Genomic DNA, 13,768 nt, shown 5'->3' with positions numbered 1-13,768 from the left:
GCACACGCAGACACATGTAGATGTGCATGTGTGGACTGTGTGTGCTGTGTATGTGTAGTGTGCACACGTGCAAGCCTTGTGTGCACACGCCTCTTACAGCAGAGATGTGAAGCTGACTCTGCTTGAGAAAACCAAGCAGACGGAGCCGTATTGTGCAGTAATTTCATCTCGAAGGGTTGATCTGACCTAAAGAGAATACAGTCAATTTCTTTCAATTCTGTTCTGCATTCTGTGGCTTCAACACTGCAGGCTGTCTCTGGTCCTAGGTGCTGATTTTCCACTCGTGTGATGCTCCAAGCATCGCTGGGCACTAGGGACACGTGTCCAGCTCTTTGGATGAGAACAACAAAGCCCGCGGTGGGTGGGTCGCTTGCCTCAGGCCGCAGAGCCACCAGGCGTGAGCTCGGACGCTGACCACCGTGCTTCATGCTGTAGCATTCTGGCATCACAGAAACACAAATGCGCTCCGGGAGGCCTCCCCCACCTTGTCGCTGTGATCCACTCTCTCCTCCTCATTTCAAGTGTATCTTGAATATCCTCTACTTGTGCACCGAACGCCCCTCTCTGCTGCGTGCCAGATAAATGCAAAGCGATTTGGGATGTGATGATGCCCTTCCGAGCCACAGGCCCGCCTGCCGCGCCGCATGTCCTCCACACCGCCGCACTCGTTCCCCAGTAGCGAGGAAGTCCCCGCCCCTCCTCTGCCTTGGAACACCCCTACTTGCTCCCAGTCCATTCTTGAATGCACGGATTCCACCCGCCCCTGCTGATCTCCCCTCCACCTGGCCCCTGGTGTCCCCGCTGCGGCTGAGCACAGGGAGTGTTTCACTCATCTGTCTGTTGGAGGAGTCTGGGCACCCGAAGACCTGTGCCTTCCACACAGCAGTGTCTGACTCGACAGAGGTGCTCAGGGTCTAGGGAAGCTAATGAGCATTTCTATTCATCAAGGTTTGTGTGTACGTGAAGTTAGGAAAATTCAACCATTGTGCCAGTAAGCCACAGGGACCATGATCTTAAGCAGGGCACACACTGTGCCATGTCCTCATGGCAGCTTCCTGGGGGACAGAGCCCCGACCCCACGGACACCGGCTAATCACATCCACTGTGACTGTGACAGACTAAGGACTAACGAAGCCCGTACCACCCTAGTTTAGGTAAAGCATAGGTTGTCGGTGGCTGAGGGTTCTCTGTTCCTCTAACCAGAATTATGTAACTTAAGAGGATACAAATCAGGCAGTTTTGGGGATTTTGCAGCTGTGCCCATTGATGTAAAAAGTCCTTTCCAAATACAGGGAGAGGATCTCACCAACGTAAGACCAGGCAACCGGAGGACACCAAGGAACAAGGACACGGCACCAGTGGTTTTTGTGTTGCTGGTTTCTGTACCCCGTGGTCATCCTGGCACCGTCCTGCTCCGCATCCCACCATGAGCCAACGAGCCACGGAGAAGCTGGTGAAGGCGCAGTGGGAGTGAGCACACCCAGAATCTCATCCTCCCCGCGGTGTGTGCAAACGACGCTATCTGTGTCTCCCATCCCCCGTGTTTCCCCTCTGCGGGACGGTTTCTTTTCTCCCTATTAAGTCGCAGCTATTTAATCCACGCCTTCCAGAGACGCTCCGCTCCCGGCTTCAGAATGAGCACCGTCCCTCCGGCTCTCGCCGGGCATCCCTGGCACCGCGCGCTCCCTGTCTGCTCCCTGTCCCGTCTCACCTGCTCCCTCCTGACTAACTTCCCAGAAGGTTCCATCTTCGCCCGTGTCCATGTCCCTCCTCACCTGGCACAAACCTGTTGCTCAAACTTGAGGCTGGAGGAAATCACTTTTTGTCCAACTAGTGACACCACTGAAGCGAAGAGACCCCCACGGAGACCCAGCCTGGAGGGGAAGGAAACGGAGCACATTCCGAGGGCAGACAGCCGGGCTGGAGACCACCCCGGAGCTCCCCGACGCGCACGTTCCCGTGTCGGGAACCTTTACTCTGTTCACCAGCAGAAGTGGGCGCCTTCACAGACCGTTGTCCCAACCCCAACACGGTTCCTGTTCGAGGACCGCTAGGAGTTCGGGCTCACGGGACATGGGGAACAGAGCGGTGCAGAAAGAAGAAAAAGAAACATGAAAATGCTCAAGGTATGGTCAGTGTCGTAGCCAAACTGCCCAATTGATTAAACTATCCTTTGAAGGAAAAAAAACATAACCTATTCCTAGCAAGTTGAAAAGCCCATTTTTAGATCATTTCTTTGAACAGCTTTAGAAATGTATGCAAAGGTGCTCCTCACAGAAAAGTCACTCATTAAATCAATGTCTTTGATTTTAAAATCCGAACGTTAACTATGAATTCCGAAGTGTGTTTGTGTGTAAAATCGAGGGTCTTTCCCACAGCCGCTGCCCTAGGGCAGCTTCCCAGCGCAGGACACACGGGTCCCGCCCCGCGCGCACGGGCCACAAGCGCGGGGCGCACGGGGCTCACGGAGGCCGACGGACGACGGCCAGGTGGAAGGACGCGCAGTCGCCCCAGCAGCCCTGCCAGGTGCGGACCCATCACCCGTGCTGTCCCGGGGAGAGCAGGACATTCAGTCCCCGGGGACGGGGCGGAGCGGGCGCCGCTGCCTGCCGGCCGGACAGCGAGGCCGCGTCGGTCCTCCGGAAGGCCTGCGACCGCCCGCGCCCCGGCTCGGCTCACCGGGGCAACTGGAACCACGTGGGAACCGACGCGCCGGCACCCCCGTGTCCAGCGGCCGGCCGCGCAGTCGCCGTGTCTACACCGTCCTGCGGGAGCCGCCGGCAGCGCGTCTTCTGGTCTCGGAACGCTCCCGGGCGCCGACCTCCCGTCCGTCCGTCGGTGTCCCGTCCGGTGCGTCCGCGGAGGTCGCCGGGAGCCCCCGACGCGACGCTCGACGACTCGCTCGTCCCGCGACCCCGGCGCCCAGCACCGCACGCACCCCGGGCGTCCCGGACCCGACGTCTTTCCAGCGACGCGGTGACGTCACTCCGGCTCCGGGACGCGGTGCGGGTGATGCCAGCGACGGCGCGGGCGGTCGGGGTTGAACCCGGATGTGTGCGGTCCCGACCTCCCGTCGCGTGGACCGCGCTGCCCGCCGTGTGCGCGGTTTCGCGCTTCGTGACAGAGACACGAGGACGACGGAGCACGTTGGAGGGAACCGGGGAGCCGCGGCCGCCGCGGGCCGTCCTGACGCCGGAGCCCGCCTGCTCGCGCCCGGTCAGCGCACGGCCCCGTCGCTCCCGCACCGCACGACGCCCCCGGTCTGCTCCGACGCCCCACGACGCCCCACGACGCCCCTTTCCCGGCTCCGGGATGCAAGCCCTCCAGGCGACCTCGGCCCCCGCCCCCGCCCCTGCGTCGCTGTGACCTCGCCGTCACCGGAGCCGGCAGCGCCGACCACGGCCGTCCTTCACCCCGACCGCTTGCAGACGACCCCCCGGTACGAGACGGGACCCCCGCAGCGGTCTCGGCCGCACGGGGCTGTCTAGGGTGCGACAGCCGCGTCCGACAGGCTTCCGGCCCAGCGGCACAGGACGGGGTCCACGAGGTCCAGCGGCACGGGACGGGGTCCACGAGGCCCAGCGGCACGGGACGGGGTCCACGAGGCCCAGCGGCACGGGACGGGGTCCACGAGGCCCAGCGGCACGGGACGGGGTCCACGAGGCCCAGCGGCACGGGACGGGGTCCACGAGGCCCAGCGGCACGGGACGGGGTCCACGAGGCCCAGCGGCACGGGACGGGGTCCACGAGGTCCAGCGGCACGGGACGGGGTCCACGAGGCCCAGCGGCACGGGACGGGGTCCACGAGGCCCAGCGGCACGGGACGGGGTCCACGAGGTCCAGCGGCACGGGACGGGGTCCACGAGGCCCAGCGGCACGGGACGGGGTCCACGAGGCCCAGCGGCACGGGACGGGGTCCACGAGGCCCAGCGGCACGGGACGGGGTCCACGAGGTCCAGCGGCACGGGACGGGGTCCACGAGGCCCAGCGGCACGGGACGGGGTCCACGAGGTCCAGCGGCACGGGACGGGGTCCACGAGGCCCAGCGGCACAGGACAGTCCCTGTGCCCCAGGCTCGCGGGTGAGGACGGTGGACACTAAGTCCTTGCGCTGGACCTCGGCCTGCAGGACGGACAAAGCGCTGCCTCCTCCCCTGCCCGGCTCGGAGTGCCCTGTCCGCGTCCTGTCGCTCCACACCCAAGAAGCAGGAGGGAGGGGGAGGGGGAGGGGGACGGGGAAGGGAGGGAGGAAGGGAGGCGCCTGCGCAGACCCGCCCTCTCCCGCCCGCCGCTGGCCGCACCTCCCCGCGGCCCGTTCCTCTCCGGCCGGGCGGGCGCCTCTGTTCGGCGTCCCTTCTGCCAACGTATGTACGCGGGTCTGACGTCTGCCCTCACACTGCCAGACACGGGACACCGGACAGCGACATTTTTGTCACCCCTGCTGATGAGACGGCGTGAACGGTGGCGGCGGGCGGCTGGCGCTGTCCCGCGGTCTGGGGCGGAGTGACGTAGATGACAAAAGCCTCGACGTGGTGACGTCACGCATCCGCCGTGATGACGTCATGTATCCGACATGGTAAAGTCGCGCATCCGACGTGGTGGCGTCGCGCATCCAACGTGGTGGCGTCACGCATCCGCCGTGATGACGTCATGTATCCGACATGGTAAAGTCGCGCATCCGACGTGGTGGCGTCGCGCATCCAACGTGGTGGCGTCACGCATCCGTGGGACAAAGGATCCAGGAATTCGTGGAAACGGATCGGGAAGGAGGACGTGGAAGCGGCGGACGCGCCGCCGGACACTGCGGAAAACCACGCGGGACGCTGTCCGCGAGCGTCAGACACGGCCGCGGACTCGGCGGCGCTCGGTCTTGGAACCTGCTCGTCCTCACGTGACGCCCAGGCTCGGTGACGTCGCGTCGGGCCGTTTCAGCGAATCCCCTCGCGGTCCGGGTTCCGCCGTCTGCGCCGCGGGCACCGGCACCGGCCGGCGCGCTCTGTCCGTGCTGACCTTGCGCTCCTCGGCGCGGTGGGGCTCCGGGTCCTCGTGTCCAAGACGCGCAGGGGCGGCCGCGGCCGTCGGGGCCGCTGTGGCCTCGCAGCCCGGCCCTGCCCGTCGGACGGACCCTGCGCGTGACCGGGGCGGCCCCCCGCTCTCTCCCCGCAGAAGGGGCGCGATTTCCCGCCTTGAGGCCGGGCTGCGGCTCGGTCAGCTCATGCCGTCCGCGCGGAGCGTCCTCCGGCCTGACCACACCCTGCGGCGGGCCGAGCTCTTCGGACACAGCCGCGCTCGGAGGCGCCCGAGCTGCCCGGACGAAGCCCAGGCCCCTGGCCCGCGCCGCTGACCTGCACGCGTGGGGCCGCAGCCTCTGCAGAGGTTTCCGCATCCCTCGTTTCCGGATGAGCGGGCGACGCGGACTAAGTAGCTTGCGGGAAGGGGCAGCTGTGGGACGGGCCCCGGGGCTGTCCCACTGCCAGGTCAGCCCACCTCTGACACTAGACACCACACCGCAGCAAGACCCTCCTGTCTCTACCGCCAAGATTGGGGGCAAGTCCTCTAACCTGCATACTTAGGAAAATACAGCAACCGTCAAATACTTGAAATCCTGTCATACGAAGTGGGAACGGCTAGAACAGCTCCCACCACAGCAGACGCTTAGACGGCTACACGGCGTGTGTCCAGCCGCTAGAGCTGAGAACTACAGGTGCCTGTTGTCCCTGGTGTCACCTCGGGAACGCTGTGAACCACATTCCAACCGTGCGCGCAGTCCCGCAGCGGGATGGACCACCTCGCGGAGCGGCAGGCTGTCCGTCTCTGCAGTAGTCAGGCCGGCGGTGGAAAAGCTCCCCATCCGGGGTGGCAGGGCGGACGGAGGGTTGGTACAGAACCGTCTGCGGCTCGGCACAACGAACGTGACCCAACCTTCCCCTCATGGCTGCGGATCTTGGAACAAGGGTTACAGCTCATGAATGGTCATGGTCATCACTGTGTTAAACGGTTCACACTGAAATTTTATATGTATATATATGTATATACACACACACATAGAAATAGTTATGTATTTGAAATTGTGTATATGCTCGAGAGGATACGCATGTGAGCTTACATATATATACACATATTTCGGGTAATTTACATGTATATTTTAAGCTCCACAGCCAGCACGGAGCCCGATGTGGGGCTTGAACTCACAACCCCAAGATCGAGGCCTGAGCTGGGATTAAGAGTCAGATGCTTAACTGGCCGAGCCACCCAGGCACCCCCAGATTGTTTTCTGAAGCAGTTTGTTACCGTGGTTCTCACACGGTGTCCGGTGCCCGGGGCGAGTGTGCATTCCATCGCCCTGCCCAGAAGCAGGGCTCCATCCTGCCATCCACACGCCGGCAGCGCCGGCTTCGGGCCTCACACTCGGTAGGTACTTCATGTGTCCAATTAATTCAGGAACGAAAGAACAAAAGTGTAGGATGTGGAAATGAGCTCTTGGGATCTGGGTCATATATGAAACAAGATCTCGTGTCCGTCGCGTCCTTTTCCCAAGTCAGATTCATACAAGTTGTACGTGGGACGGCCGAGCGCTCCCACACGGGTCTGAGCTGTGTGTGCCGTCGCAGAGGGAGCGCCGTCACCGGACAGGACGGACGGGTGGAGGACGGTGTTACCAGCTCTCTCCTTCTCAAAAGCCTCAACATGTACGTACACTCGGAGCTAGTCGTTACACCACTAACTTACATCAAGGGGACAGTTAATGTACAAGGTTTACAGGATCAGCCATTAACTTCTTTCATAAGACAGAATTTAAAAAGCCAACGGACAAAATTACAAGAAAGGATCTATATGTACTTAGCATAGCCATAAACGGAATGCTACGTACCATGGAAAATGGTGTTACAAGAATGTGCTTATCGATCCAGAAAGACGTGTGTATGCGTGAAGTGAAAACGGGTCAAGAACAAAACCCTAGTATAATCCGTCTTAATTGGAAATCATATGTGCAAGGAAAACAGTTGCAAGAAATTTTGAACCAACATATTAATGATGGTTATCACCGAATTCTGGTATTTTCAGTGTTTTGGCTCTTGATGAGGTAGACACGGCTATATCTATATATGGAATACATATATAGATATTCATTAGAATATCTAATTCTGTACAATGGACAAATACTAATTATGTAGCAAAACCTAAAATTAAAAGTTCTCTCTAGCTCCCCGGCAGTTCGATGCCAGCAGGAACGGCGTTGAGAGCATCAGTTCCTGATAACGTCGCCACCAAAATGTGAGGGAAACTAGAGCGGGGCCTTGAAAATGTGTGATTCTCCATTACGGATTCACTGCGCCGCAAATGGAGAGCGCCAGGTCCGAACGACGGGCTCACTTCCGACGGTCCTGATGGGGACTCATCTGGTCTTGTTGGCAAGACTATCACTTCTCCGTCCTACCCGTTCATCACCGGGAGGGAAGCAGAGGCTTGGAAAGGTCGAGTGTGTGGCACTCGACCACCCACCAGTCTGCAGTGGCACAGGACACAGAGCTCTCCAGCATGCCCTAGTCAAGGTTGCACTACTCAAGAAGAGGGTGAAAGTTGATGAAATTGAGTCTCAAGGTACATTTTCTAAGAGTTTCAAATGGTGGTCTGGGTGTGTGACCTTGGAAAAAAGACACCACAGGGTTACCACATGCGGTAGTCCTAGGTGGGTCATTGGAAACGGGTGTCCTCTGGATCAACCGTCCCCCGCCTCAGCCCTGTTGTCATCACGTCCGCAAGGGGGCGCGGACAGGTCCTTCCCAAAGACACAGGAGGACTGACAAGGAGGACGAGTCAGAAGCCACACAGGGCGGCCGACACGAAGTGAGCGCGGGGCACGTGCGAGACGCTCTTAGCGACGACACGCCTCTCCGTGTGTCCATCAGCAAGAAAGGGGGTGGCCTCGCAAGAATGACACATTTCCAAACTTTCACCTTTCCCTGCACATTCTGAGTGGGCCACAGGCTGCCTCTGGGAGACAGAGGGAACGCCAGCTCGCGTCGGGCGCGGGCGGGCTTGTTCGCGCGCTCCGTCCACCACCGGTCTGCAGAGAAACCATGAGGCCCGCGGGGAAGGACCCCAGCAGAAGTCACCCAAACTCCTCAGGCACCGCCCGAATATTAAGAATGAAACATGAAGAACTTAAAAGCACTGTTGACATATAAATATGCTTTCTGGCTAATGCTCTCGGCTTAATTTGGCTTGTTTCTGAGACACTTAGATCACACACAAAGCTCTCATCAGGATAAGACTGTGCCCCTCTAACTGGTGGTATTTCATCAACTGAACAAGAAGGTGAAACTGAAGCATCTCAATGTCAAAAACAGTAAGAAACACTGGCAGAGAGCAGCCCTTGCCTCGACGGACCGAGTTCAACACAGGGCCCCAGCACATCCCAAATGCCTGTTCTCAGGTAACACTCCTCGCCTTGCCGGCAAGAGCGCCAGGCCCGTGTGCATGAACCTACCACACTCGACGACTCCTCAGACATCGGCGCAGATCGCACAGGTGTCCAGACGGCTGCTGCGTGCACCTTGTCCTCGGCCTCCGTGTGAGCGTCTCTGCACAGGGGACAGGAGACGTGGTTAGTGGGGCCGAGATGGTCTCGCGATCTGATGGGAACAGACAAGTCCCCGCCCGGAGGCCGCTCTCCTTGAACCAATGAACTCTGTGCACACACGCGTCACACGCACTGCCGCGCAGCTCGGCACCGTCCTGGAGCTACATGACCCCGCTCCGGCCTTCAAAGCCGTGGTGCCTTTGAAATAGAAAGTCCACTCTTTAATAAAAATTAAAGAACAGGGTCAGGTGTGTGACAATTGGGTCAGTCCTCAGGGCTTTGGCCTCTGTACAAAGACCACCAACAAAGGGAGGGGAGTCCAAGACGAGCTCAGGGGCCCGGGACACCGCCGGCTCGTCAGGGAATCACACAGTCACGCACAGAAGGTTCTGGACCGCAAGGTGAGCGCGCCAGCTTTCAGTATGGCAGCAGGAGGGGTCACGTAAGAACCTCGGAACCAGGCTGCTTGCCCAAGGCCACCTGAGGACTAATTCTACAGGGGAAGCCCAAGATCTAAACAAACCGAGTAAGAAAGGCGCCTGGGGAAGGAGGGAAGTAAGGAAGTTGGACGTTTCCTATTTTCTAGGTTTACTCAGAGAAGTGGGGGCACAGGAGGGAAGCGAAAAGAGTTCCTCTGGAACATTAATTCAACTTTTTCTAACCACCAGCCATACTCGTTCCAATTTTAGCTGTTCTGTGGGAGGAAATAGGAAACATGAAAATCTACGCTCTCAACTTTGCTTCTATTCTGTGCCTCTACCTGGGATGCCCTCCCCCGGGGTCTTCGCAGCCCGCCCAGGGTCTCACTTCCCAGGGCTGAAGTGAGACCACAGAGGGTGCTAAGAGCAGTGCGGGCCGTCGCTGCTGTTACTGACGGACCGCGAGAGCCAGGCTCCGCGCTACAGGCTGAGACCCACAGTCTCATCTCACTCCCGAGACACGAGACCTTGTTCCCGTTTTGCACTCGTTCAAGATGTCCTGTGATGCAGACACACACAGCCAGGATGCAAGACCCGCTCCTTCTGACTCCAGAATTCTGTCTACGTCTGCACGCTTTCCTCCAACGTCCCAGACCCACTGAAACACCAGTCCTGAGGTGGTCACTCTCTCGGAAGGAGACATTTAGTCCTTGCGACCCCGCCCTGGCTCACACGCAGAAACGTTTCCCGGTGTCTTCAGAACACCATCATTGCTATTAAATGTGGAGACCATTTTAGATCATCCCCCAACCTCAAATGAACCATGCACAGTTTTAAAAGGACTTACACAGATATTAAGTTTCTGGCAATTTCTAATAAATGGGAAAAATAAAACAAAGAACCCATTAGAAGCTACTTATGAGGATTTCAGGCCTTGTGATCTTACTTTATAACCAAAAATGACATTAACTCTAGTTTCTACTGGGGTCAGAGCATGCTTGCCTAGTGTGAGTCAGAAGCAAATGTTCTGGTGGTCCCAAATGGCCCCTGGTGCAGGGCAGGCGAGGCCACCCGTGCTGAACAGGATGCTGACTTAGCCAGCTGAGGGGCACACGAGCTGGCTCTGGGGGCTGGAACCAGGGCACAGGTGGGCCTCGGTCTCTCTCCCTCCTCTGGATAGTTCCGTGCAGGGCCGGAGGAGGGCTGCATGATCCCAAGGGCATGGAGGGAAGGGGACTCATGAGAGGACCGGATTGGTGTCAGACACCACATTGCTGAGTTCTCTCTACCTGCCACCCCACTTAGAGAAGTTTGTGGCCAATGAATGGAATTAATGCTCGTGCGGTCACGTAAGGACAGACAGGGATACGTGTGTGGACACAAGCATTCCTCACACCTGGAACTGCCGCTGCTTTACTCTGTGCTTAGTCGATCAGCCTTCTTTTTAAAAAGGCTCAGTAGGTCTACAGACGTCCGCGCGACTTCGAGTGTATCAAAACAGGGTGCTGGGCTTTGGAATGTCGGGAAGAAATGACTAGACTCGAATACAGTTGATCCCTTATCTTTCCCATTTTTTCCTTAAGGTCCTGAGAACCAGCATCCTGGCTCCAATGGGAAACGCTGGATTTACAGTCCGTGCACATGCTCAAAGCTACCCAGTCTGAAGAAGCAGAAGCAAGCCCCGGCCCGTTCCTGTCTTTCTTGTTCTTTTAGTCTCTCTAAAAATATGAATAATCTAATTCGTGTGGATAGAAAAAGGCAGAATTTCAAAGCTTTGCGAAGAGTTTCTAGTCTGTAAAGTGGGCACAACGCATTAAACCCTTTGACCTCGAGGGTGAAGCTTTTGTCATCTGTAAGTTAGGGAACTGGTCTTCAAATCCATGTGGATATTCCAGTTAATAATTATCTTTTAAACACAAAGTTGTAGTTATTTCTGCATCAATTTACCACTTTTCAGCAGAGCAGAAGCCAGATGCTTTCCCCGGAAATGGCAGGAGCAAAGCAGCAACAGCTTTGACACGCCAGGCTGAGCCGCGTGTGGGCTCTGACCACCAGGCGGAGCACGCTGGGGCGGAGGGGGAGAGAGCAGGGTGTTGGCTTGGGCCTTTCTGCAGCTTTCCCAAGACAGACATCGATGTAGCTTACATAGCTTCTTTGGTTTCGTTTCCTGAGATCTATACTACGGTTCATTCTCTGAAGGAGGGAAGATACGCTCGCAAAGACAGAAACAGAGACATGGCACGTGCTCTGTCGTGCCTAGCCCTGGCAGCGAGGCAGGTGGATTTCGTGGATTCTGCAGGTCACAGAAACAAGGCCTGGAGGCTGAAGACCACAGAGTCTGTGGACCGCACAGCTGGATTTGGACATGGACAACCTAATTCCTCAGCATGTGCTCCTGGACCCCAGGCTAAACCCTCAATAAAATCAGAGGCCACTTTTTAAAAAGTCACCATATACCAAGACAAAGCAAAATGTCGGGGAGACTTTAGAGAGAGGTTACGTGTTCTCTGCGCACCTAAGCCTGTGCTGTCCCCAGCCATGGGGGTTCCCGAGCGCTGGAGGCTGACTGGTTTCTGAGACGTGTTACAACTGCAAAATACCAGGGAGTGCTATGAAAACAGATGCAAAATAGTGCATTAACAAATGCATATTGATTACCTATTAGTGTGATAATCGAGGTTAGATAAATATGAAATCTAATCTCATCTGCTCATTGGCTTACTCTGTGTCGGGACCAGGAAAACACAGACACGTGCTATGCCTCGTGCCGCATCCCCACTGGACAGTGCTGGTCCACAGTCTCACTGATCAGGTTCCTTTCACAACGAGCTACACTTTGAGTTTTTATCTGACTGGGGCCAAGTGCAAATAAATGCTCAGAGTGGACACTCCTGCTAGAGGACAGTGTCAGACACCCAGGTCGGCCTCCGGAGCGCTGGGCTCCGGACCTCCTCCAGTTCATGGCTTCTCAAATGAAAGTGAGTTGACAGCACCGTGATGGGGCCCATGCATGGCGGGAATGAGGCAGGTTCTGTTTTCCGCTGGCCGGCAGGCTGCAGCGTTTGGGCACAGGAGTCTGAAAGTTTGCTTCTTTGTGTTTATTGTAAACCTAACTTACTATGTAGACGTCTGTCGGCGTCTTTTCCAGGAGCAAATTACCCCCCACCCCCAGCGCGGCTGCAGCAGAGCAGTCCCCTCTCTTCCTTCTAAGTGATGTGCCGCCCGCTTATTATTCTGCCTTCGGGCCAGGATAGTGAGGTCGAGGCAGCTAGTTTCCACATGCACCTCGTGGAAAGGCTGGGCTGCAGAAAGTAAATGCAAAACAACTTCAAACGTATGAGCACGTGGCGACACCGGTAGCAGCAACAGAAAAGACCCTAACAGCCCGCTCACCGCCGAGTGACCTTGGACGGCATCTCCTTGTGAGCCCGGAGCAGACCTCTTGCGACACTGCCTGGTGGTCTGCAGGGGAAACGTGACCTCGCGGGCACAGCCAGTGGAACAGAAGCTGAGCGGAACGGAACAAAACTCTCCAATGGGCTGAGCCCAGGATGGATATTTTAAAGCATTTGATATCTGAGAAATGATGTGCCTTTCTTAGTACTGTCTGAGGGACGCAAGAATGAGATTCAGATGTCCAATTAATCTCCTACAGATCAGCAATCCCCAAACCCCAGGCTCACCTGCGTCACCGCACAGACAGAGCCTCCCTAACCCCCCGCCCACAGGGTCCCCGGAGGTGGACGGGGGAGGCGCAGGGAAGGAGGAGGTGTGCTCCCGGGGGAAGACCTCTCCGAGCCAGGGTTGGGATCCCGGCGGGAGGCAAGGTCTTTATGTTCTGGCGCCGGCTTGGCAACCCCCCATCCCAACATCCCCCGTGAGCATGTGATGCTGGCCACACAGTCGCAAGCCCCGGCACAGGGGCAGGCAAAGAGGCGGCAGGGCCCGGGCGGACGTGGAGCACCCTGCTCGCTCCGGGGTCCCTGGCAGCCCAACCAGCCCCTCGGGGGACTTGCCTCCCACAGTCTCTGCCTCTGCACGGCCCCAGAGCCCCAGGCCACACCCAGCCACGGCCTGCACAGATGGCCTGGGAGACCAGCTGGGGCCGAAGGGCGCTGGGAAGCCTGGAGCCCAAGCTCGTACCTCATCGCCGTCTTTTTTTTTTTTTTTTTAAAGGGGGTTTTTGTTAGAGTTTAAATGCCGTTGGAGTAGCTGACCTCCAAAGCCGCCTTCTGCCGGAAGACGAGGGCGTATAGGCCTTATTCCCCGGCGCGAACACACGACTAAGGGTACTGATTCCGCTGTGGGATTAAGAAACTACGTTTCCAGGAAAGGCAACGCTGAGGCGGGCGTTGAGATCGCACCGAAGGAAGGGAACCACTCAAGCTTCATTACTCACGATATGTCCACACCAACTGGAAGGCTAGTCAAAGAACCCGGGCTGAAAAATCAAGATTCTCTTAGCTGTCCAGGCACCATCCACACAGCCGGCTCCCTCCGCTCATTCTCCGACGGGGAGGAAGAAAACAGCAGAGCCCTCGGCACAGGATGCGTGTTAGAATCACCTGGGGAGCGTTTATGACACGCCGACATCCACCTGCAGATACTGGTTTAATTGGCCTGAGGTGAGCCCAGGCATCAGTATTTTTAAAGCACTCCCAGGTGACCCTCATGGGAAGCCGGGGTTGAGAACAACAGGCTCAAAGGGAAGGTTTCGCATCCACCAAAGAGACCCGGGTCTGAAGCGGTCCTGCACCACTCCCCGT

At 57.7% G+C, this 13,768-nt stretch overlaps 1 protein-coding gene across 11 annotated transcripts in view; it reads right to left on the bottom strand.

The window, feature by feature from the left end:
- The window catches only part of MYT1L (myelin transcription factor 1 like), a 389,060-nt gene that overhangs the window by 338,745 nt on the left and 36,547 nt on the right, over positions 1-13,768 (bottom strand). For all 11 annotated transcript variants that reach the window (XM_059132785.1, XM_059132784.1, XM_059132783.1 and 8 more), the window contains exon 2: positions 8,491-8,584. The gene's annotated coding sequence lies outside the window, so the exon portion shown is untranslated. The remainder of the gene's footprint in view (positions 1-8,490; positions 8,585-13,768) is intronic.

This window comes from Mustela lutreola, chromosome 9 (assembly GCF_030435805.1).
Source record: "Mustela lutreola isolate mMusLut2 chromosome 9, mMusLut2.pri, whole genome shotgun sequence".
In the NCBI taxonomy this organism is placed as follows: domain Eukaryota; kingdom Metazoa; phylum Chordata; class Mammalia; order Carnivora; family Mustelidae; genus Mustela; species Mustela lutreola.
The sequence above is the reverse complement of the archived record's forward strand: the minus strand, read 5'-3'. Positions and strand labels throughout refer to the sequence as shown.